A 26,873-nucleotide genomic window follows, 5' to 3' on the forward strand; every position below is an offset into this window, starting at 1 on the left:
AAAAAAAAAAAAGATATAATTAGGTTAACAAGGGGGATATATGAGGTGAAACCTTAATCGATGAATTTTATGTTTCACTGAACCAAAAAGACTCTTCCTAAGAGACAAGTAGAGCCATCATGACAGCACAGAACAACAGGGGCCTCCTTTTTCATGAAGCAAACAAACTCCATTCATGCTGCTATAGAGCACTTATCATCCTGCATTTTGATTACTTGTTTATGTGTCTGACTCTCCCATAAGATTGGGAGCTTTTCCAGGGTAAATACTGGGTCTCATTTACCTTGTTATTCCTCACTGCTTGCTAGGTGTCTGGCATATAGTTGGTGCTCAATAATGTGGATCTAAATCAGGAGTCAACAAACCAAGGCCTGCCATCTGGTTTTGTAAAGTTTTATTAGAACACAGTCACACTCATCCTTTTACTTATTATCTATGGCTGCTTTTTTTTTTTTTCCCCTACAAAAGCAGAATGAGTAGTTTCAATTGAAACTGCATGGCCCTCAAAAGTCTAAAATATTTATTATCTGGTCCTTTACAAAGAATCTTTGTTGACCCCTGCTCTAAGTAATATTTTGCATGTATAGACCACTATAGTTTAACACTTTTATATTCCTATAGAGTGGGCATCTATGGGTCCATTTTAGAGATAGTCACAATGGGACTCAGGAGAGCAGACTGCTTTGTATCACTCAGAAGTATTCCACAAACAGGTGAGATTTAGCAATAGAAACATGTTTCATTTATCTAGTCAAAAGCTCCTGGCCCCATAGGGAGCTAGGACAAGAACACTGGGCATCTAGTGTCAAGTCCGATGCCTACTGTCCTGTATCTGACTCCTTCCTTAGGAGCCTTAAGTAGGATAACGAAAAAAGATTCACTGCTAATTCCTACCTATGTAACATTCATTACATGACACAAGAATTGTTTAGGTCGACCAACACTTATTCCCAAGTTCACTTGAAATCTTGCAATCAGCTTCCTGTGCCATAGAGGTGCTATGAGTGTTAAATGAGATAATGCCTAACACAATAAGGGTGATAATGAGTAATATGTCTTTAGCACTTACTCTGAACCACGCACTGGGTTAAGCACTTTATTTATATGCATCATCTCACTAATCCTCATCACATGGCTATTATGATCCCCATTTTAAATGCAGAAAAGAAGTCTCAGAGTAGAGATAGCTTACCCAAGGTCACAGTTAGAGCCAGAATTTGAACCAGGTGCATTTGATGCCAGAGCCTATGTTCTTTAATCACCACCCACACTGTCCCTCCAAGTATAACAGTGTCTGATATATCATACCACTCAATTAGCAATTCCTAGATTATGTTTTACTTTCTATTTTTATCAGCATCTATCTCCATTTATTGAATTCTTACTTTGTAGCAGGGATTATGCTATGTATTAATTAGTTGAACATTTAAAACTGCACAATGAGGTTGGTACTATTATCTCCATTTTGCAATTGAGGAAGCTGAGAGACTAAGAAACTTGACAAAAGTAACACAGCTAACAGATGGCTGGCACTGACAATGTGCTCAGTACTCTAGAGGAGGAGAGGCATTAGATTCAAGCCTTGAAGAAATCTGGAAAACCACTTAGTAGATCATGACCCTCCCCCATTCCAGACAGGATGGTATAAGGGAAAGAGAATGGAGCTTTGGGGTAATTATACCTGGAGGAATAATGCTCACTTTCCCCTGAATGGTTCCAGTAGAGTATGAGGTGTTTTCTAGATTTTTCACTTTCTGTAGAAAGACAAATAGGTAATCTACTTCATAAGGACAACGCACAGGAAACTGGTGCTCTAAAGACTGCTTAAGAAGAAGGTAAAAAAAAAGAAGAAGAAGAAGAAGGTAATAATGGTGGTGGTGGATTGCTTCCTTTGGGCTCATAGCTAATCACACCATCTGTCTCATACCACTTACCTTTGCTCTTCCTCAGCAGAGAGGAAAAATAGGTTACCTGACTACCTTTCCCCACATTTTTTTAGAGGGAAAGAGAGAGTGAGCACAAGCAGTGGGGAGGGCTAAGGGAGAGGGAGAGAATCTTAATCAGGCTCCACGCCCAGTGCAGAGCTGGATGCAGGGCTTGATCTCACTACCCTGAGATCATCACCTGAGCTGAAATCAAGAGTCAGACATTTAACCAACTGAGTTACCCAGGCACCCCTCCCTACATTTTAGATTTAATTTCAAATCATAGAGTTATAGGCACAAAACTTCTAACCCAGCCCTATCACATCCTCACTGTGACCTTGGGCATTCCACTTCCTCTCTCCAAGCCTCAGTTTCTACATCTGTAAAATGAGGAAAAAGATCCTCCTCATTGAGTTGGTATGAGGATTCAATGTGATAACATGCCAAAAGTCCTCAGTATAAAACCTTAACTCAACAAATATCAGGATGGAAACTCCACCTCTCATAGTTGCCCAAGTGGATGGTGAACCTGGATCATTTTCAGAAATACCAAGAGCACTCTGATATACATTCTCTGAGGTGTTTCCTTGATAAGTGGCATCCTCATTATCTTGTCTGTCTGGTCTTAAGGAGAAGAGACACCTGGTGCCTGAAGCCCTTGGAGCACAGAGAGCCTGACATAGCCTGAAGGTTGGATGAAAACACAAACCAAGTTGGGAAACCTATAGAGATGTGTCCAAAGATCTCCATCAGACCCATTCCCAAAGGGGGAGGAAGGCTGAAAGATTATAGTTGCAGATGGCTTGCTTGTCCTTCATGATTATTTTGCCCATCTTGCCATCTTGCTAAATTCAGGACTCTTTCAATTTCCTTTTCCTTATAGGAACCCCCTTCCACCCAGGGCACAAGTAACTGCATACATCGTCCTTTCTTACCTAAAATCTAATAGTGCTTTGGAAACCAATAATAGAATGGCAGTTAGAGCTTATCTAATCTAATCCATCATTTAGTAGATGAAGAAACTGAGGCCCGGAAAGACAAAGTGGCTTAACCACATTATATCCACAAAAGTCATCAAGAATATTTGTCTTTCCAATCCATGAGCATGGACTGTTTTTCTATTCCTTTGTGTCATCTTCAATTTCTTTCATCAGTATATTATAGTTTTCATACCAGAGGTCTTTGACCTCTTTGATTAGGTTGATTCCTAGGTATCTTGTTTTTGGTGCAATTGTAAGTGGGATTGATTCCTTGATTTCTCTTTCTGCTCCTTCATTATTGGTGTATATAAATGCAACAGATTTCTGTAGGTTGATTTGTATCCTGCAACTTTACTGAATTCATTTATCAGTTCTAGCAGTTTTTGGTGGAGTCTTTTAGGTTTTCTATATAGACTATAACGTCATCTGCAAAGAGTGGAGGTTTTACTTCTAGCTTGTCAAATTGGATGCCTTTTATTTCTTTTTGTTGTCTGACTGCTGAGGCTAAGACTTCCAGCACTATGTTAAATAACAGTTGTGAATCTCCACCAAAAAATTGCTAGAACTTATACAGAAATTCAGCAAAGTCGCAGGATATAAAGTCAATGCACAGAAGTCAGTTGCATGTCTATACACCAACAATAAAGCAGAAGAAAGAGATATCAAGTGATCAATCCTGTTTCCAATTGGACCAAAACCCATAAGATACCTAGGAAGAAACCTAACCAAAGAGGTAAGCAATTTGTACTCAAAAGAACAGAACACTTATGAAAGACATTGAGGGGGCAAGATGACATAAGAGTAGGGGACCTCGTTTCATCTGGTCCCTTGAATTTAGCTAGATAACTAAAACAAATCATTCTGAGCACCTATGAATTCAACTTGAGAGGTAAGAAAATAATTGCTGGAATTCGACAAATAGAAAAGCAACCACTTTTTGCAAGGTAGGAGGTGTAGAGAAATGAATCTGGGGGGATATATCAGAAGATATACAGCAGGGGGAGGAAGCCTCCTTAAGCCAGCTACCAGAAAGTGATAAAACCCCAGAGCACAAAACTGGAACATTTAAAATTTGCTCTAGTGAGAGACATCCCTGCATGAAAGGTGCTCAGTTGGTGAAGCAGGGCAGAATCCTAGGTGGGACAGCGTGGTTTCAGGATCCCCAGGGTCACAGAAAGAACGAGGGTGCCTGAGCTGGCAGAGTTCCTAAGCATTGGAGCAGGAAATCTAATTAGGGTCAGTGAGCCCAGGAGGGGCCTCTCAGCTCCATTCACCATAAACAGTGAACTGTGGTACAATCAGGCCACCACTCTCTGTGTGTAGGTCCTACAAAGGGCAGCAATGCAGTGACCCACTGCCTTCCCCCTGGAGGATTGGTGTGGGCACACACAGCAGGAGTCTGTAGTGTTTAGCACACACAGAAGTGAAGACCGCTTACCTCTGAGGGTTTACAGAAGAGAGGGTACTGGGATCTTTCCGTTCTGGGGCCGGAGATCAAGGTGTGGCCATTTTTATTTTCATACTCTAAAGAAGTGTGGAAAGCCTTCAAGGAACAAATAGAGCAAACAGAAGCAGCTTACATTGAGCCTGGCCCCACGGCAAGGGGTGGTGCAAATCTGCCCAGGCAAAGACACATGAGAATCAGAGCAGCAGACCCCTTCCCCAGAAGACTAGCTGAAACGAAAGGCAAATATCAAGTCTACAGAGCACACAGGACTGCAAAATTCCAGTGATAGGGGAGAACAGTATGTAGAATTAGAGTTTTTTTTCTCATGAATCGTTTATCTTTCAATTTAAAAATTTCCTTTTCTTTTTTCTTTTTTTCCCATTTCAACTAGTTTCTTATTTATCAACTCCTTTTTTTAAAGTATTTTTTAACTTTCAATTTTTAAATTTACATTTTGTAGATATAATCTTCATTTTTGACTTCCTTCCAATATATTCAATTTTATTATATATATATTTGCTTTCTTTACAATTTTGGGACTGAGAGGCTTGTAACAAACAGACCAAAATACACCCAAGACCAAGTGGATCACCCTGTATTCTCCACCTGGAAGATTATATTCTTTCTTTCCCCCTGCACCAATTTTTTCTTTTCCTTTTCATTTCATTTTAGTTTCTGACCTCTTTGGATTTGTCTAGTGTGTATTTCGCTTGTGTCATGGTTGATATTTTTCATTTTGTTCTCCTGTTCATTCCATTCTTCTCTGGGAAATAATGACTAGAAGGAGGAATTCACAGCAGAAAAAAAGAACAAGAGGTAATACTGTCTGCCACAGATCTAACCAATACAGTTATAAGTAATATGTCAGAGCTGGAATTCAGAATACTGATTATAAAGTTACTAGCTGGAATTGAAAAAAAAAAATGAAAAACCCATAAAAGACACTAAAGAATCTCTTAGTGCAGAAATAAATCTAATTGGGATGAAATTTAAAATGCTTTAAATAAGAAGCAGTCTAAATTGGATGATCTAACAGCTAGGGTAAATGAGGAAGAAGAGAGAGTAGGTGACATAAAATACAAATTAATGGAAAGGAAGGAAGCTGTGGAAAAGAGAAAAATAACTAATGGAACATGAGGGGAGGCTTTGAGAAATCAGTAATACCATAAAGCAAAGCAATATTAGAATTATTGGGTTCCCTGAGGAAGAATAAAAAGGCGGGGTGGGGAGCAGAAGGTATATTTGAGCAAATCATAGCTGAGAACTTCCCTAATCTGGGGAAGGAAATTGGCATTCAAGTCCAAGAGGTAGAGAGGACCTCTACCAAAATTAATACAAATAGATCAACATCCCCAACATATAATAGTGAAGCTTGCAAATTTCAGAGATAAAATCCTGAAAGCAGCTCAAGACAAGAGATCCTTAAACTACAGGGGTAGAAACATTAGGCTGGCAGCAGACCTATCCACAGAGACATGGCGGGCCAGAAAGGGCTTGCATGATATATTCAGGTTACTAAATAAAATAAAAAAAAATGCAGCCAGGAATACTTTATCAAGCAAGGCTGTCAATGAGAATGGAAGGAGAGATATAGAGCTTCCAGGAAAGACAAAAACTTAAAGAATTTCTGGTCACTAAACCAGCCCTGCAAGAAATATTAAATGGGATCCATTAAGTGAAGAGAAAGCCCAAAAGTAACATAGACCAGAAAGAAACAGTGACAATCTATGAAAACCGGGAATTTACATGTAAAACAATGACACTGAATTCATATTCTTCAATAGTTACTCTGAATGTAAATGGGCTAGATGCTCCAATCAAAAGACACAGGGTATCAGATTGGATAAAAAAGCAAGACCCATCCATATGTTGTCTACAAGAGAATCATTTTAGAACTAAAGACAACTCAAGATTGAAAGTGAGGGGGTAAAGAAACATTTAGCATGATAATGGGCATCAAAAGAAGCTAGGGTAGCAATCCTCATATCAGACAAATTAGATTTTAAACCAAAGACTGTAGTAAGGGATGAAGAGGGACACTATATCATACTGAAAGGCTCTATCCAACAAGTATATCTAACAATTATAAATAGTTATGCTCTTAACATGGGAGCAGCCAATTATATAAGCCAATTAATAACCAAGCTAAAAAAACACATTGATAATAATACAATAATAGTAGGGGACTTCAACACTCCTCTCACAGCAATGGTCAGATCATCTAAGCAGAAGATCAAGAAGGAAACAAGGACTTTGAATGACACACTGGACCAGAGGGACTTCAGATATATACATAGCATTCCCTCCTAAAGCAACAAAATACACATTCTTCTCGAGTGCACATGGAACTTTCTCCAGAATAGATCACATTCTGGTCAAATATCAGGTCTCAACTGGTACCAAAATTGGGATTATTCCCTGCATATTTCAAAACCACAATGCTTTGGAACTTGAACTCAATCACAAGAGGAAATTTGGAAGGAACTCAAATACTTGGAGCTTAAAGACCATCATGGTAACGAATGAATGGGTCAACCAGGAAATGAAAGAAGAATTAAAAAAAATCATGGAAACTGATGAGAATGAAACACAACTGTTCAAAACCTTTGGGATACAGCAAAGGCAGTCCTAAGAGAGAAGTACATAGCAATACAAACCATTCTCAAAAAATTAGAAAAGTCTTAAATACACAAGCCAACCTTACACCTAAAGGAGCTGGAGAAAGAACAGCAAATAAATCTTAAACCAAGCAGGAGAAGAGAAATAATAAAGATTAGAGCAGAAATCAATGAAGTAGAAACCAGAAGAACAGTAGAACAGATCAATGAAACTAGATGCTGGTTTTTTGAAAGAAATAATACGATCAGTAAACCCCAGGCTAGACAGACCAAAATAAAAATAGAAATGACCCAAATTAATAAAATCATGAATGAAACAGGAGAGATTATGACCAAAAAACAAGGAAATACAAACAATTTGAAAATCATATTATGAGAAATTATATGCCAACAAATTACACAATCTGGAAGAAATGGATGTATTCCGCAAAAAGTATAAACTACCAAAAATGAAACAAGAAGAAATAAAATACCTGAACTGTCCCATAACCAACAAGGAAATTGAAGCAGTAATCAAAAATCTCCCAAGAAACAAGAGTCCAGGGTCAGATGGTCTCCCTGCAGACTTCTAAGAAAAATTTATTGAAGAACTAATACCTATTTTTCTGAAGCTGTTTCAAAAAATAGAAATGGACGGAAAACTTCCAAACTCATTCCATGAAGCCAGCATTACCCCAAACCAGACATAGACCCCATCAAAAAGGAGAATTACAGACCAATATCCCTGATGAACACAGATGCCTATATTTTCATTTAGATACTAGCCTATAGGATACAACACTACATTAAAAGGATTATTCAGCACAACCAAATGGGATTTATTCCTGGGCTGCAAGGGGAGTTCAACTTTTGCAAATCGATCAATGTGATATATCACATTAATAAAAGAAAAGACAAGAGATGTATGATCCTCTCAATTGATGCCGTAAAAGCATTTGACAAAATACAGCATTCTTTCTTGATTAACACTGTCTACAGTGTAGGGATCGAGGGAACATACCTCAGTATCATAAAAGCTATCTAAAAACACACAAAGAGAATATCATTCTCAAAGGGGAAAACTGAGCTTTTCCCTTAAGGTCAGGAACATGACAAGAATACCCACTCTCACCACTCTTATTCAACATAGTACTAGAATTCCTAGCCTCAGCAATCAGACAACAAAAAGAAATAAAAGACATTCAAATTGGCAAAGAAGAAGCCAAACTCTCACTCATCGCAAATGACATATTTTATGTGGAAAAACCAAAAGACTCCACACCAAATTTGCTGGAACTCATACAGGAATTCAGCGTCATGGCAGGATATAAAATCAATGCACAGAAATCAGTTACATTTCTACACACTAATAATGAGACTGAAGAAAGAGAAATTAAGAAATTGATCTCATTTACAATTTCACCAAAAACCATAAGATATCTAGGAATAAACCTAACCAAAGAGGTAAAGTATCTATACTCTAAAAACCACAGAACACTTGGGGCGCCTGGGTGGCTCAGTCGTTAAGTGTCTCCCTTTGGTTTAGGTCATGATCCTGGGGTCCTGGGATCGAGCCCCGCATCAGGCTCCCTGCTCCGCGGGGTGTCTGCTTCTCCCCCTCCTTCCTGCTCGAGCTCTCTCTCACTATCTCTGTCTCTCTCAAATAAATAAAAAAAAAAAGAAATGGGCAGAAGACATGAACAGACATTTCTCCAAAGAAGATATACAAATGGCCAACAGACACATGAAAAAATGCTCCTCATCACTTGCCATAAGGGAATTACAAATCAAAACCACAATAAGATACCACATCACATCAGTCAAAATGGCTAAAATTAACAACACAAGAAACAACACGTGTTGGCAAGGATGTGGAAAAAGGGGAACTCTCTTACACTGTCGGTGAGAATGCAAATTGGTGCAGCCACTCTGGAGAACAGTATGGAGGTTCCCCAGAAAGATAAAAATAGAACTATCCTATTATCCAGCAATTGTACTACTAAGTATTTGCCAAAAGAATACAAAATTACTAATTCAAAGGGATACATCCACGCAATGTTTATAGCAGCATTATCTACAGCACGCAAATCATGGTAAGAGCCCAAATGTCCATCAGAATGGATAAAGAATTTACACACACACACACACACACACACACACACACACATACATACAATGGAATATTGCTCAGCCATAAAAGGGATGAAAATCTTGCCATTTGGAATGACGTGGATGGAGCCAGAGAGTATTATGCTAAGTGAAATAAGTCAGTCAAAGAAAGACGTACCATATAATTTCACTCACAGGTGGAAATTAAGAAACAAGATAAATGACCAAAAGGGAAAATGAGGGAGAGAGGGAAACCAAGAAACTGTAGAGAACAAACTGATGATTACCAGAGGGGAGAGGGTGGGGCAATCAGTTCAATAGATGATGGAGATTAAGGAGTGCACGTGTTGTGATGAGCATGGGGTGTTGTATGGAAGTGTTGAATCACTACACTGCATGCCTGAAACTAATATTACATTGTATGTTAACTAAATGGAATTTAAATAAAAACTTTAAAACGAACAAATAAATCTCCCAAAGTTTGAAAAAATTCTTCAATAAAAGGTGAATTTAAGACAAACAAATTTTGTTTAAAAAGTCAGAGAAATGTGTAATATATATTTAAATAGTCTTTCAAATTAAAAAAAAGACTTAAATATTTTAAAAGTTTCAGTATTGATTTGGGTTTGTTTCAATTGTCTGGATAGCTCACCTCTATGGAATGCTTCATTCCACTAAATTATTGAAGAAGTGAGGTAGCTTTATATGAGTTTTTTTTTTTTTTTTGTAGTTTTTAATTTTATTATGTTATGTTAGTCACCATGCAATACATCAATAGTTTTTGATCCACGATCCATTGTTTTCGTATAACACGCAGTGCTCCATGCAGTACATGCCCTCCTTAATACCCATTACTGGGCTAACCAATCCCCCCTCCCCCTTCCCCTCTAAAACCATGTTTGTTTCTCAGGTCCATAGTCTCTCATGGTTCATCTCTCCCTCCAATTCCCCACCCCCATTTTTCCCTTCCTTCTCCTAATGTCCTCCATGTTATTCCTTATGTTCCACAAATAAGTGAAACTATATGATAATTGACTTTCTCTGCTTCACTTATTTCACTTAGCATAATCTCCTCCAATCCCATCCATGTTGATGTAAAAGTTGGGTATTCATCTTTTCTGATGGCTGAGTAATATCCCATTGTATATATGGACCACATCTTCTTTATCCATTCATCTGTTGAAGGGCATCTAGGCTCTTTCCACAGTTTGGCTATTGCGGACATTGCTGCTATGAACATTGGGGCGCATATGGCCCTTCTTTTCACTACATCTGTGTCTTTGGGGTAAATACCCAGCAGTGCAATTGCTGGGTCATAGGGGAGCTCTATTTTTAAATTTTTGAGGAACCTCCACACTGTTTTCCAAAGTGGCTGTACCATCTTGCATTCCCACCAACAGTGTAAGAGGGTTCCCCTTTCTCCACAACCTCTCCAACATTTGTTGTTTCTTGCCCTGTCCATTTTTGCCATTCTAACTGGTGTAAGGTGGTATCTCAGTATGGTTTTGATTTGGATTTCCCTGATGGCTAATGATGATGAACGTTTTTTCATGTGTCTGTTAGCCATTTGTATGTCTTCTTCAGAGAAGTGTCTGTTCATCTCTTCTGCCCACTTTTTGACTTGATTATTTGTTTTTTGGGTGTTGAGTTTGAGAAGTTCTTTATCGATTTTGGATATCAGCCCTTTATCTGTAGTGTCATTTGCAAATATCTTCTCCCATTCTGTGGGTTGCCTCTTTGTTTTGTTGACTGTTTCCTTTGCTGTGCAGAAGCTTTTTATCTTGATGAAGTCCCAAAAGTTCATTTTTTCTATTGTTTCACTAGCTTTTGGAGATGTATCTTGAAAGAAGTTGCTGTGGCCGATGTCAAAGAGGTTACTGCCTATGTTCTCCTCTAGGATTTTGATGGATTCCTGTCTCACATTGAGGTCTTTCATCCACTTTGAGTTTATCTTTGTGAATGGTGTTAGAGAATGGTCGAGTTTCATTCTTCTGCAGGTGGCTGTCCAATTTTCCCAGCACCATTTATTGAAGAGACTTTCTTTTTTCCATTGCATATTTTTTCCTGCTTTGTCAAAGATTATTTGACCATAGAGTTGAGGGTCCATATCTGGGTTCTCTATTCTGTTCCATTGGTCTGTATGTCTGTTTTTGTGCCAGTACCATGCGGTCTTGGTGATCACTGATTTGTAATATAGCTTGAAATCGGGCAACATGATGTCCCCAGCTTTGTTTTTCTTTTTCAACATCTCCTTGGCGATTCGGGGTCTTTTCTGATTCCATACAAATTTTAGGATGGTTTGTTCCAGCACTTTGAAAAATGTCATTGGAATTTTGATAAGGATGGCTTTGAAGGCATAGATTGCTCTGGGTAGCATAGACATTTTAACAATGTTTATTCTTCCGATCCATGAGCATGGAATATTTTTCCATCTTTTTGTGTCTTCTTCAGTTTCTTTCATGAGTGTTTTGTAGTTCCTAGAGTATAGATCCTTTACCTCTTTGGTTAGGTTTATTCCGAGGTATCTTATGGTTTTTGGTGCTATTGTAAATGGAGTCGTTTCTTTAATTTCTCTTTCTACAGTTGCATTGTTAGTGTATAAGAAAGCAACTGAGTTCTCTGCATTGATTTTGTATCCTGCCACATTACTGAATTGCTGGATGAGTTCTAGTAATTTGGGGGTGGAGTCTTTTGGGTTTTTCACATAAAGTATCAGGTCGTCTGCTAAAAGAGAGAATTTGACTTCTTTGCCAATTTGAATACCATTTATTTCTTTTTGTTGCCTGATTGCTGTTGCTAGGACTTCTAGTACTATGTTGAACAACAGTGGTGAGAGTGGGCACACTAGACGTGTTCCTGATCTTAAGGGAAATGCTCTCAGCTTTTCCCCATTGAGGATGATATTCGCTGTGGGTTTTTCATAGATGGATTTTATGAGCTTGAGGAATATTCCCTCTATCCCTATACTCTGGAGAGTTATAATCATGAAAGGATGTTGTATTTTGTCAAATGCTTTTTCTGCATCAATTGAGAGGACCATATGGTGCTTCTCCCTCCTCTTATTAATGTGTTCTATCACATTGATTGATTTACGAATGTTGAACCACCCTTGCATCCTGGGGATAAATCCCACTTGGTCGTGGTGGATGATCCTTTTAATGTATTGTTGGATCCTATTACCTAGGATTTTGTTGAGGATTTTGGAATCCATATTCATCAGGGATATCAGTGTGAAATTCTCCTTTTTGATGGGGTCTTTGCCTGGTTTGGGGATTAAGGTAATGCTGGCCTCATAGATTGAGTTTGGAAGTTTTCCTTCTGTTTCTATTTTTTGAAACAGCTTCAGTAGAATAGGTATTATTTCTTCTCTGAATGCTTGGTAGAATTCCCCAGGGAATCCATCAGGCCCTGGACTCTTGTTTTTTGGGAGGTTTTGGATCACTGCTTCAATCTCGTTACTGGTTATTGGCCTATTCATGTTGCCAATTTCTTCCTGTTTCAGTCTTGGCAGCTTATAGGTTTCCAGGAAGGCCTCCATTTCATCCAGATTGCTCAGTTCCTTGGCATATAGTTGTTGATAATAATTTCTAATAATTGTTTCTATTTCCTTGGTGTTAGTCATGATCTCTCTCCTCTCATTCATAATTTTATTAATTTGGGTCCTTTCTCTCTTCTTTTGGATAAGTCCGGCCAGTGGTTTATCAATCTTATTAATTCTTTCAAAGAACCAACTTCTAGTTTCATTGATCTGATCTACAGTGTTTCTGGTTTCTAATTCATTGATTTCTGCTCTAATTTTATTATTTCTCTTCTAATGCGTGGCTTAGGGGTCGTTTGTTGCTTTTTCTCTAGTTCTTTAAGGTGTAGAGTTAGTTGGTGAATTCAGGATTTTTCTATTTTTTTGAGGGAGGCTTGGATGGCTATGTATTTCCCCCTTAGGACCATCTTTGCAGTATCCCATAGGTTTTGGACCGATGTGTTTTCGTTCTCATTGATTTCCATGAATTGTCTAAGTTCTTCTTTGATTTCTTGGTTGACCCAAACATTCTTGAGCAGAGTGGTCTTTAGCTTCCAAGTGTTTGAATTTCTGCCAATTTTTTTTTTTTTTGATTGAGTTCCAGTTTTAGAGCATTGTGGTCTGAGAATATGCAGGGAATAATCTCAATCTTTTGGTATCGGTTGAGACCTGATTTGTGACCCAGTATGTGGTCTATTCTGGAGAAAGTTCCATGTGTGCTCGAGAAGAATGAGTATTCTGTTGTTTTAGGGTGGAATGTTCTGTAAATATCTATAAGGTCCATCTGGTCCAATGTATCATTCAAAGCTCTTGTTTCCTTGTTGATTTTCTGCTTAGATGATCTGTCCATTGCTGAGAGTGGAGTATTGAGGTCTCCTACAATTAACGTATTGTTATCAATATGACTCTTTATTTTGGTTAACAGTTGGCTTATGTAGATGGCTGCTCCCATGTTGGGGGCATAGATATTTACAATTGTTAGATCTTCTTCTTGGATAGACCCTTTAAGAATGATATAGTGTCCTTCTGTGTCTCTTATTACAGACTTTAGTTTAAAATCTAATTTGTCTGATATAAGAATTGCTACCCCAGGTTTCTTTTGAGGTCCGCTGGCATGGAAGATGGATCTCCATCCCTTCACTTTCAGTCTGGATGTATCTTTAGGTTCAAAATGAGTCTCTTGTAGACAGCATATGGATGGGTCCTGTCTTTTTATCCAATTTGCAACCCTGTGCCATTTTATGGGAGCATTTAGGCCATTCACGTTGAGAGTGATTATTGAAAGATATGAATTAATTGTCATCATGTTGCCTGTGAAGACGTTGTTTTCATAGATTGTCCCTGTAAATTTCTGTTGTAGATCATTCTTGGGGTCTTTCTCCTTTTACAGAACCCCCCTTAATATTTCTTGCAGGGCCGGCATAGTGGTCACATATTCTTTCAACTTCTGCCCGTCGTGGAAGCTCTGCATATCTCCATCCATTCTAAATGAAAGCCTTGCCAGATAAAGTATTCTTGGCTGCATGTTCTTCTCATTTAATACCCTGAATATGTCTTGCCAGGCCTTTCTGGCTTGCCAGGTCTCTGTGGATAGGTCTGACGTTATTCTGATGTTCCTCCCTCTGTACGTAAGGAATCTCTTCCCCCTAACTGCCCTTAAGATGGTTTCCTTGGTTCTAAGATTTGCAAGTTTTACTATTACATGCCGGGGTGTTGGCCTGTTTTCCTTGATCTTAGGAGGGGTCCTCTCTGCCTCTAGGACACGAATGTTTGTTTCATTCCCCAGATTAGGAAAGTTCTCAGCTACGATTTGCTCAAATACATCTTCTAGCCCTCTCTCTCTGTCCACTCCCTCCGGGATTCCAATTATTCTGACATTGGAATGCCTCATGGTGTCACTTATTTCTCTGATTCTATTTTCATGGATTCTGAGTTGTTTTTCCCTGGCCTCCTCTTTTCCCTTTTTATCTATTATACTGTCTTCCAGATCACTTATTCTCTCTTCTGTCTCAGTTACCCTAGCTGTTAGATTATCTAGATTGGATTGGATCTCATTGATAGCATTTTTAAGTTCTGCCAATTCACCTTTTATTTCTGCCCTTAGAGACTCTATGTTGCCATTAATTGATTTCTCCATTCTAGCCATTGTCTTCACAATTGCTAGCCTGAATTCCATCTCTGACATCTTGGTTATATCTGCATCCATTTGTAAATCTGCAGCATAAGTCATAATCTCTGAGTCTTTTCTGTTTTGGGGGCTCCTCCTCCTAGTCATTCTGTGGATGGGTGTTTGAGGGAATGTATAGAGTCCAAATTATTGACCAGAACCCAAGCAAGATGCACCTGTTTTCTTGGGACCTTAGGGTTGCTGGCCTCTTGTTTTCCCAGCCTGTCTTCTGCGGGAGGGGCCTGCCGCACTGTTACTCAGGCAACCCTGTTTGGGTGGAGTTGCCCTGCGCCCCTGTGGCGGGGGATGGCCTCAGTGGGAATCAGTCTTTGGGACTTTTGTTCTCTGGTGCCTTTCCCTGGTGGCTTTCCGCGTCTCTTCCATGAGTCAGAGCAGAAGAGACCGTTTCCAACCCTCTGCCTCAGAGCAGAGAGACCTCAGTCTGTTCTTCAGTGAGCTCTCCAGGCCACACTGACTCCGTTTCTGTCCGTGCTGCTATAAACTGCAGCGTCCTGGGTTGTGCGCCCCTCCGCAATGCTCCCAGTCCTGCCTCCAGGTCGGGGCACGTCTCTGCCCTATTTGCTTCTAAAACCGGCAGCCGCTCCCAATTTGCGCGCGTGTGACTCCGCCGCTTGGGGTTTCCACTCCCGGGGGTTACAGTTCACCGGCGCGACCCCGGCGCACCGGGTTTCCTTCTCGTAGGCTGCAGTTCACGTGCGCGCGGCCATCGCTCTGGTTTCTGTCCGGGGGGGCTGCGGTTCACGTGCGCGCGACCCCTCTGGTCTGGTTTTCCACCCCGGGGGCTGCCCTAAAGTTCTTTCCCGACACTACTGGTCTGCGAGTCTGTGCCCCATCCGCAGCGCGCGATGCTGTCACTCACCGGCGGTGTAGGATCCCCACGTCCAGGCACTCTCCCGCCTCCGTTTATCCTCCGATATCTGCCGGCAGAATCACGGCTCTCCGCCTCGTACCTCAAAACCAACTGCTTGCGATATTCTGTTTGTAGAGATCCAGATCTTCTTACATCTCAGGCTGGTTTCATGGGTGCTCAGAGTGGTCTGGTAGATATCCATCTCAATTCCGGGGACCAGTTGAAATAGGGTCTGCTACTCCTCCGCCATCTTCCCCCCTCCCCTTTATATGAGTTTTATACATAAAAAAGATTTAATTTAAATATCTGTATTATTAAACATCTAGTTACTTTTTAAAAGTACTACATTTTAGTTGCCCCCAAATCCAGGACTGGATCTGGTTTAGCCCTGTTGACTTTAAAAGTACCTGTGTTGAATCACTTTATCAGTAAAATAACATCAATCTTCTGGTTTCCTGAATTAGTTCCAAAATAAATCACTGCTTATAGATGTCTTATAGATTCAATTGAGTTGAATTGTAACACTTTCACTAACACTTTCACTAACAACGGAAACCATATCTAGTGCTGGGTTGTGAACAATCCATATGTATTATGAGAATATCAAGAAAGAAAAAGGCACTATTTTCAGGGGAAAATATTAAATAAGGCTCCAACTGAGTTATTAAAATTGTGACTGAAATCCATTTAATTTCAATCAAACCTAGACTGCAGCACCCAGCACCCAATGCTCTACTGAGCCCTGACAGAAGTTGGGTAGTATGACTAAAGCAAGCATACATTTCGTGTTATCTTTCTAGTTCATTTTTTGGTCTGGTTTCCATGGAAATATGTGGGTGTAGGAGAGCCTTCAGGGTGTGTCTACTATTAGCAGATGTTGGCAGATGGGACCCCAAGAAGAGGAATGAGAGGTGGAGGGAGGGGTAAAACTCTAGGATATAGCAAACGGAAGAGGAGCTCAGCAAATTGTGGAACAAACACAACTTTTCCAGTGAATTTTAACCAAGGATAAATGGCCTTAAAGTGCATGGGAGGTGACTAAGTGTTGACATGAAGAAGACTTGAATAAGTAATGAAGTAACTCCAGGAATTACAGTTGGAGCCTCTCCTCCAGAGAAAGGGGTTTATTCTTAACTCTTAGAGTCTCAGTTTTCCCATCTAGAACCTAGTAAGAGCTTTTGTCCTGGAGGGGAGAGGAAGAAGGGAACCAAACATTATACACAATGGGCCCTTTTGGCAATAGGCATATTCCATATCTTTATTGTGATAGTGATTATACAACTGTATATGTCTATTAAAACTCATCAAAATGTGATCCTAAAATAAATAAATAAATAAATAAAAGAACCTTTGTCCATTTTTTTAACCTCAGGGGCATGGTATATAGCTAACACAGTCCTCTGAAGGGCTTTATTCTATCAAATAAAAGAGCTTTAAAAATCTGATTGTGATTACAGCTGTTACTACTATACTTGAACAAATAACACTGCTTCAGTGGATATTTTCAAAAACCCTTCACCAGAGCTCTGATTTTATCACTAAGAGAACTGAGAAATTACCTCATTTTCCAACACAAAGTATTCAGGCAAAGTAGCAGCTCCAGTTTTTACTAGATCTTATACCTGACCAAGTACCTTGCATCTTCATCATTTTATTTAATCATCACAACAACCTTCACAACAATCCCCACTAACCAGAGGAGAAAACTGAGGGTTGAGAGGTTTCAACCTGCCCCAGGTCTCAAAAAAATCTAGTTAATGGCAGAGCTTTGTCTAACACACACATCTAGTAAGCCCTAGATTCGATGTTCTTTCTCTCATACTTTTCAGATCCACATTTTAGAAACAAAAAGAAAAGAAAATAAGTCCCAGAATCCTACCACATGTGTCCATTCAGGGGTTATACAAGCTATTTTTTCTTGAGTGAACTTTGGTAGTTTGTGTTTCTTGTCAAGGAGTTTATTATTTTCATCTAAGTTGTCTAATTTATTGGCATAAAGTTGTTCCTAATATTTTCTTATTGTTTTAATATGTGTAGCTTTTGTAGTGATGCTACCGATCTCATTTCTGATGTTGGTATGTTCTGGTATATTTCTGATAATTTGTATATTCTCTCTTTTTTCCTGGCCATTATGGCCAGAGTTTAATAAGTGTTATTGATTTTGATATTGTGATTTATAATAAGAAATATATATTTGATCTTTTTCCTATTCCTGGCAAAGAGGTCCTAAAACCCTAGGAATTTCCTAAGGGATGAGAGCGATAAAGGTGTCTTTTGTTAGGTTAATTAGGTGAATTTCAGAAGTCACCTAAGGATGGGGACTCTTTAACAGAAGAATCAAACATGTAATTAGAGAATTGGAACTTTCAGTCCCACCCCCCTGGGGGAGAGGGGAGGGGTTGCAGATTGAATCAATCACCAATGAAAAATGATTTAATCAATCATATCTTTGTGATTTAATCTCCATAAAAACCCAAAAGACTGGGTTGCAGGTTGGTGAACATGTGGAGATTTGGGGAGAGTGACATGCTTGGCATGCTTGGAGAGGGCATGGAAGGTCTTCACTCGTTCCCTGTACCTTTCCCTATGTATCTCTTTCATACTGCTGTTTCTGAATTATATCTTTTTATAATAATAAACAGTAATCTAGTAAGTAAAATGTTTCTCTGAGCTCTGTGAGCTGCTCTAACAAATTAATCAAAACCAATGAGAAGGGTATCATTTGGACTTCTATGGCCAGTCAGTCAGAAGCACAAGTGATAACCTGGTCTTGTGACTGACGTCTAAAGTGGCTGGGGAGGGGGCACAGTCTTGTGGGACTAAGCTCTTAACCTGTGGGATATGATGCTATTTCCAGGTATATAGTGTCAGAATTGAGTTGAATTGTAACACTTTCAGCTGGGGGTTGCAGAATTGCTTGGATGCATGGGGAAACTCCCTCCCTCACACACACACACACACACACACACACACTGGAACTGAGGGATCAGTGTATTATCGATTTTCAAATTAAAAAAAAAAAAAGCTTTGGTTTTCACTTATTTTCTCAAGTGTTTTCCAGTTTTCTATTTTATTGATCTCCAATCTGGTCTTCTTTATTATTTCCTTTCTTCTGCTTACTTTGAGTTTTTTTTTTTTTTAAGATTTTATTTATTCATTTTGAGACACAGAGATACAGAGAGAGAGAGAGAGAGAGCATGAGCAGGGAAAGAGGCAGAGGGAGAGGAAGAAGCAGGCTCCCTGCTGAGCCAGGAGCCCGATGTGGGGCTCGATCCCAGGACCCTGGGGTCACGACCTGAGCCAAAGGCAGAAGCTTAACCATCTGAGCCACCCAGGCGCCCCTTACTTTGAGTTTAATTCGTTCTTTTTTCTAGTTTCTTAAGGTAGAAGGTAAGGTCATTGATAAAAGACCTTCCTTCTTTTATAATATAGGCATTTAGTGCTATAAATTCCCCTATTGGTATGATTTAGCTAAACCCCACAAAATTTGATATTCCAGCCATTTTTTAATTAACTAAAAAAAATCTTTATTGGGTACTTTCAATTTGTACTTCCCATATGGTTGCTGGAGATAGAGCAGCAAACATGACAAACAAAATCCTTACCCTCCTGGAATTGATTTCCCAGTGGAGAGACAAATGAAATAAGTAACAAGATAATTGCAACTAGAGGTAAGTGGCCCTGGGGATGGGAATGATGTTAGAGGATCATGGAAAGCCTCTCTAAGGAGGTGACATTTGAGCTAACAGTTCCTTGATAAGAAGGAGCCACCTGGGTCCGCAGGTGGGTTCAAAGCATACTTCCAATGTGAGTCTACTAATGAGTCAAGCTGGAAGGTATAGCAGATACAAGGGATTTCAGGACTGATCAAGATTTTAAAAATATGTATGACAATAGCACACTATGAACTTTTTTTGGGTAGCTTTTGGCAGATTGAATGCTAAAGGAAGTCCTTCACAGCATGAGACATTCCAGAGGCAATGGCGAAGGTCCATAAGACATAAGGGGAGGAAGACAAGGGGGAGGGGGATCAGAGGGGAAGCTTATTGCGTAGGTCATGTTGCTCAGCAGCAGAATGGGGAGTCTCTGGGTCAGAGAACTCTGAAGACAGCAGTGTCTTGGAATCTTTTATAGCTGGCAGATATTGAATTCAGTTTTCTAGGGTATGCAAAGTAGGCAGACTCTAAATGACCTAAAATATGCTATTTGGGCTATGTTTAAAACAACCAGACATGTAAAATATTGAGTATGATGATAGCGGGCTTTGGAACAGTCTCAGAATTCTGTGAAGAATTAAACAATATTGGGCGCCTGGGTGGCTCAGTTGTTAAGTGTCTGCCTTCGGCTCAGGTCATGATCCCAGGGTCCTGGGATCGAGTCCCACATCGGGCTCCCTGCTTGGCAGGAAGCCTGCTTCTCCCTCTCCCACTCCCCCTGCTTGTGTTCTTGCTCTCCCTATTCTCTCTCTCTGTCAAATAAATAAATAAAATCTTTAAAAAAAAAGAATTAAACAATATTGGGCCAATATATGGAGGCCACCTTTAACCCAATTATATAACAAATGGTTAAGCAATCATTGAGCATTATAATCCTTTCAAGAACTTTCCTCTGATTCTTTCTCAGGCTCATACCCAAACCATAATTGAAAGGTGAACCAGAGAAAGCTGATAGGGGAGGCCTGGGATGGCTACATTTGCATTTCAATGTGGAACACATGCAGTCCATCCTACACTTTACCAACTTATTTAAAAATATTTTATTTATTTATTTATTTGAGAGAGACAAAGAAAGAGAGCACTCACAAGAGAGTATGGGGGGCGAGGAGCAGAGAGAGAGAGAGAAGCATACTCCCTGCTGAGCAAGGACCCGAAGCAGAGGCAGGGTTTGATCCCAGGACCCTGAGATCATGACCTGAGCAGGAGGCAGATGCTTAACTGACTGAGCCAACCAGACACCCCTAGACTTTATTTATTTTTTATTATGTTCAGTTAGCCAACATATAGTACATCACTAGTTTTTGATGTAGTGTTCAATGATTCATTAGTTGTGGATAACACCCAGTGCTCATCACAACATCTGTCCACCTTAATACCCTTCACCCGGTTACCCCATTCTCCACCCCACTCCCTTCTGTAAGCCTCAGTTTGTTTCCCAGGGTCCAGAGTCTCTAATGGTTTGTCTCCCTCTCTGATTTCTTCCCATTCAGTTTTCCCTCCCTTCCCATGTGCTCCTCCACGCTATTCTTTCTGTGCCACATATGAGTAAAACCATATGATAATTGTCTTTCTCTGCTTGACTTATTTCACTGAGCATAATCCCCTCAAGTTCCATCCAAGTTGATGCAAATGGTAGGTATTATCCTTTCTGATGGCTGAGTAATATTCCTTTAGAGATAGATAGATAGATGATAGATATAGATGATAGATGATAGATAGATAGATAGATAGATAGATAGATAGATAGATAGATAGATAGATAATCATCTTTATCTATTCATCTGATGAAGGACATCTCGGCTCCTTCCACAGTTTGGCTATTGTGGACATTGCTGCTATAAACATTGGGGTGTATGTGCCCCTTCTTTCACTACATCTGTATCTTTGGGGTAAATAGCCAGTAGTGCAATTGCTGGATCATAGGGTAGCTCTATTTTTAACGTCTTGAGGAACCCCTATACTGTTTTCTACAGTGGCTGTACTAGCTTGCATTCCTACCAACAGTGTAAGAGCATTCTCCTTTCCCCACATCCTGGCCAACATTTATTGTTTCCTGTATTGTTAATTTTTGCCATTCTAACTGATGTGATGTGGTATCGCATTGTGGTTTTGATTTCTATTTTCCTCATGCAAAGTGATATGGAGCATTTTTTCATGTCTCTCTTAGCCATTCATATGTCTTCATCAGAGAAGTGTCTGTTCATGTCTTCTTCTGCCCATTTTTTACTTGATTATTTGTTTTTTGGGTGTTGAGTTTGAGAAGTTCTTTGTAGATCTTGGATACCAGCCCTTTATCTGTAGTGTCATTTGCAAATATCTTCTCCCATTCTGTGGGTTGCCTCTTTGTTTTGTTGACTGTTTCCTTTGCTATGCAGAAGCTTTTTATCTTGATGAATTCCCAAAAGTTCATTTTTGCTTTTGTTTCACTAGCCTTTGGAGATGAATCTTGAAAGTTGCTGTGGCCGATGTCGAAGAGGTTACTGCCTATGTTCTCTAGGATTTCGATGGATTCCTGTCTCACATTGAAGGTCTTTCATCCATTTAGAGTTTATCCTTGTGTATGGTGTAAGAGAATAGTGAAGTTTCATTCTTCTGCACATGGCTATCCAGTTTTTCTAGTGCCATTTATCAAAGAGACTGTCTTTTTTCCATTGGATATTCTTTCCAGATTTGTCAAGATTAGTTGACCATAGGGTTGACGGTCCATTTCTGGGCTCTCTATTCTCTTCCATTGATCTATGTGTCTGTTTTTGTGCCAGTACCATGCTGTCTTGATGATCACAGCTTTGTAATATAGCTTGAAGTCAGGCATCATGATGCCCCTAGCTTGGGTTTTCTTTTTAAAAATTCCCCTGGCAATTTGGGGTCTTTTCTGGTTCCATACAAACTTTAGGATTATTTGTTCCAGCTCTGTGAAAAATGTCAAAGATATTTTGATAGTAGTTGCATTGAAAGTGTAGATTGCTCTGAGCAGCATAGACACTTTAACAATGTTTATTCTTCCAATTCATGAGCATGGAATATTCTTATATTTCTTTGTGTCTCCCTGCATTTCTTTCATAAGTGTTCTGTAGTTTCCAGGGTATTGATCCTTTACCTCTTTGGTTAGGTTTATTCCTAGATATATTATGGTTTCTGTGCTATTGTAAATGGAATTGATTCCTTAATTTCTCTTTCTTCAGTCTCATTGTTAGTGTGTAGAAATGCAATTGATTTATGTGCATTGATTTTGTATCCTGCCATATTGCTGAATTGCTGTATGAGTTCTAGTAAATTTGGTGTGAAGTCTTTTGGGTTTTCCACATAAAGTATCATGTCATCTGAAAAGAGTGAGAATTTGACTTCCTCTTTGCTAATTTGAATGCCTTTTATTTCTTTTTGTTGTCTGATTGCTGAGGCTAGGACTTCTAGTACTGTGTTGAAAAATAATGGTGAGAGAGGGCATCTTTATAGTGTTCCTGACCTTAAGGGAAAAGCTCTCAGTTTTCCCCATTGAGAGTGATATTTGCTGTGGGCTTTTCATAGATGGCTTTTAAGGATAATTAGGTATGTTCCATCTATCCCTATACTTTGAAGGGTTTTAATTAGGAAAGGATGCTGTATTTTGTCAAATGCTTTTTCTGCATCAATTGAGAGGATCATATGGTTCTTGTCTTTTCTTTATTAATGTGCTTTATCACGTTGATTGATTTCCAAATGTAGAACCACGTTTGCATCCCAGGGAAAAAAATCCCGCCTGGTTGTGGTGAATAATTATTTTAGTGACCTGTTGGATTCTATTGGCTAAGATCTTGTTGAGTATTTTGACATCCATGTTCATCAGGGATATTGGTCTGTAATTCTTCTTTTGGGTGGGGTCTTTGTTTGGTTTTGGGATCAAGTTAATTCTGACCTCATAGAATGAGTTTGGATGTTTTCTTTCTATTTTTATTTTTTGAACCAGCTTCAGTAGAATAGGTATGATTTCTTCTTTAAATGTTTGTTAGAATTCCCCTGGGAAGCAATCTGGCCCTAGATTCTTGTTTTGGGGGAGATTTTTTATTACTGCTTCAATTTCCTTACTGGTTATTGGTCTGTTCAGGTTTTCTATTTCTTCCTGTTTCAGACTTGGTAGTTTATAAGTTTCCAGGAATGCATCCATTTCTTCCAGATCGTTTGATTTTTTTTTTTTTTTTTGCACATAGCTGCTGGTAATAATTTCTAATAATTGTTTCTATTTACTTGTGTTAGTCACGATCTCTCCCCTTTCATTCATGATTTTATTAATTTGGGTCCTTTCCCTTTTATTTTGGATAAGTTTGGCCAGAGGTTTATTGATCTTATTAATAATAACCAGCTTCTAATTTCATTGATCTGTTCCACTATTTGTTTTTTGTTTCTATTTCTTTGATTTCTGCTCTAACCTTTATTATTTCCCTGCTCCTGCTTGGTTTAGGCTTTATTTGCTGTTCTCTCTCCAGGCCCTTTAGGTGTAAGTTTAGTTTGTGCATTTGGGATTTTTCTAATTTTTTTTTTTGAGAGAGGCTTGGATGGCTATATATTTCCCTCTTAGGATCCCACAGATTTTGGTCCAATATGTTTTCATTCTCATTAGTTTCAATGAATTGTTTAAATTCTTCTTTAATTTCCTGGTTGATGCAATCACTCTTTAGCTAGCTAGATGCTCTTCCATTTCCAAGTGTTTGAGTTCCTTGCCAATTTCTTCTTGTGGTTGAGTTCCAGTTTCAAAGCATTGTGGTCTGAAAATATGCAGGGAATAATCTCAATCTTTTGGTATCCTTTGAGACCTTATTTGTGACTCAGTATGTGGTCTATTCTGGAGAACGTTCCATGTGCATTTGAGAAGAATGAGTATTCAGTTGATTTAGGATGGAATGCTCTGTATATATCTGGGATGTCCATCTGGTCCAAAGTGTCATTTAAACTTCTTGTTTCTTTTTTGATCTTCTGCTTAGATGATCTGTCCATTGCTGTGAGTGGAGTGTTGAGGTCTCCTACTATGAATGTATTATTATCAATATGTTTCTTTATTTTGGTTAATTATTACTTTTTTTCTTAAACAAAATAAATAATTTATTTTTTATTATTTTAATTTAATTTAATTTTATTATGTGTTATGTTAGTCACCATACAATACATCATTAGTTTTTGATGTAGTGATCCATGATTCATTGTTGATTTATATATCTGGTTGCTCTCATATTGGGGGCATAGATATTGACAATTGTTAGATCTTCTTGTTAGATAGACCCTTTAGGAATAATATAGTGTCCCTCTACATTTCTTACTATGGTCTTTGGTTTAAAATCTAATTTGTATGATATATGACTTGCTACCCCAGCTTTCTTCTGAGTTCCATTAGCGTGGTAAATGGTTCCCTATCCCCTCACTTTCAATCTGGAGGTATCTTTAAGTTCAAAATGAGTCTCTTGTAGACACCATATGGATGGGTCCTGCTTTTTTATCCAATCTGAAACCCTGTGTCTTTTGATGGGAGCATTCAACCCATTTACATTCAGAATAACTATTGAAAGATACGAATTTAATGCCATTGCATTGCCTGTAAAATCCTTGTTTCTGTAGATTTTCTATGTTTCTTTCTGGTCTATATGACTCTTGGGGTCTCTCTTCACTTAGAGAATCCCCCTTAATATTTCTTTCAGTGGTGGCTTGTTGGACACATATTCTTTCAGTTCCTGCTTCACATGAAAGCTCTTTTTCTGTCCTTCCATTCTGAATGACAGCCTTGCTAGATAAAGTATTCTTGGCTGCATGTTCTATTCATTTAGTACCCTGAATATGTCTTGCCAGGCCTTTCTGGCTTGCCAGGTTTCTGTGGACAGGTCTGATGTTATTCTGATGTTCCTCCCTCCATATGTAAGGAATACCCTCTCCCTGGTTATTCTCAGGATATTTTCTTTGGCTGTAGAATTTGCAAGCTTCACTATTATATGTCCGACTATTGATCTATTTTTATTAATTTTGGGAAGTGTCCTCTCTTCTTCTTGGACTTGAATGCTTGTTTCCTTCCCCAGATTAGGGAAGTTCTCAGCTATGATTGGCTCAAATATACCTTCTAGCCCCCCCCTCCACTCCCTCAGGGATCCCAATAATTCAGATATTGGAATATTTCATGGCATCATTAATCTCTCTAATCCTTTTTTCATGTGCTACTAACAGCCAATCTCTGTTTTCCTCAGCTTCTTTCTTTTCTATCAGCTTATCTTCTAGATCACTAATTCTCTCTTCTGCCTCCTTTACCCTGGCTGTTAGAGTATCCAGTTTAGACTGCATCTCATTCATAGCATTTTTTAGTTCGGCCTGATTAGATCTCATTTCTGCCCTTAGAGACTCTATATTGTCACTAATACTTTTTTCAAGGCTAGTTATTGACTTTATGGTTGAATCCTGAATTCTATCTCTGACATCTTGCTTATATCCATATCCTTTAGTTCTGTGGCAGAGGACATTGTCTCTGTTTCATTTCTTTGTTGAGAATTCCTCCTCCTAGTCATTCTGTGGAGGGATGGTTGAGTGAATGAGCAGAGTTCAAAATATCATCCACGACCCAAGCAAGATGTACCCTAGCAAAATCTGGAGTGATCAGAAGCCACCACCCAAAAAACAAAGCCAAAATGAAACACAAGAATAAAATTGAAAAATTAAAAAAAAAAATGTTAAAGGTTTGGGGGAGGGGAAGGGGGGGCTATAATCTCTCAGTGTGGACAAAGCAGGGTGTTTCAGTTGTTCCTGGGTGTATTTTGGTCTGTTTGTTAGAGGACACTACATCCCAAAATTACAAGAAAAGTAAAACTTGTATATATAGAAAGATAAAATTGAATACTGAAAAAAGGACAAAAATGCAGCATATATCTATAAAAAATATAGGTGTGAAAAAAGCGAGTTAAAAAGTGACTATGAGGGCGCCTGGGTGGCTCAGTTGGTTAAGCGACTGCCTTCGGCTCAGGTCATGATCCTGGAGTCCCTGGATCGAGTCCCGCATCGGGCTCCCTGCTCGGCAGGGAGCCTGCTTCTCCCTCTGACCCTCCCCCCTCTCATGTGCTCTCTCTCTCATTCTCTCTGTCTCAAATAAATAAATAAAATCTTTAAAAAAAAGTGACTATGAAATACATACTGATATAATAAACATCTGGTTCAAATGAGGAGAAGGTAAAAAGAAAAAAGAAGAAAAAGCATAAGAAAAAGAAAAAAAAAGAATTTTATCTGAAAAATAAACAAGTCATGAGGCCAAGCTGGAGCTCATTATACAATTCTCCTCTGGCATTGGGATTTTACAGTCTTATGGGAACCATAGTATTGTCGTCCAACTGTTCTTCCAGCCTGTCTTCTGGGGAGGGGCCTGCCCCACTCTTTCTCAGGTAACCCTGCCTATGCGGATTTGCCCTGCCCCTGTCAGGGGGATGGGCTCAGTGGAAACCAGTCCTCTCTGTGGCTTTTGTTCCCTGGGGACTTTCTATGCCTCTTCAGAAGATCAGAGCAAAAATGGCTGCAGCCAAACCTCTGGCCCAGAGCAGAAAATTCAG

Source organism: Phoca vitulina, unplaced genomic scaffold (assembly GCF_004348235.1).
Source record: "Phoca vitulina isolate PV1807 unplaced genomic scaffold, GSC_HSeal_1.0 scaffold112, whole genome shotgun sequence".
In the NCBI taxonomy this organism is placed as follows: Eukaryota; Metazoa; Chordata; class Mammalia; order Carnivora; family Phocidae; genus Phoca; species Phoca vitulina.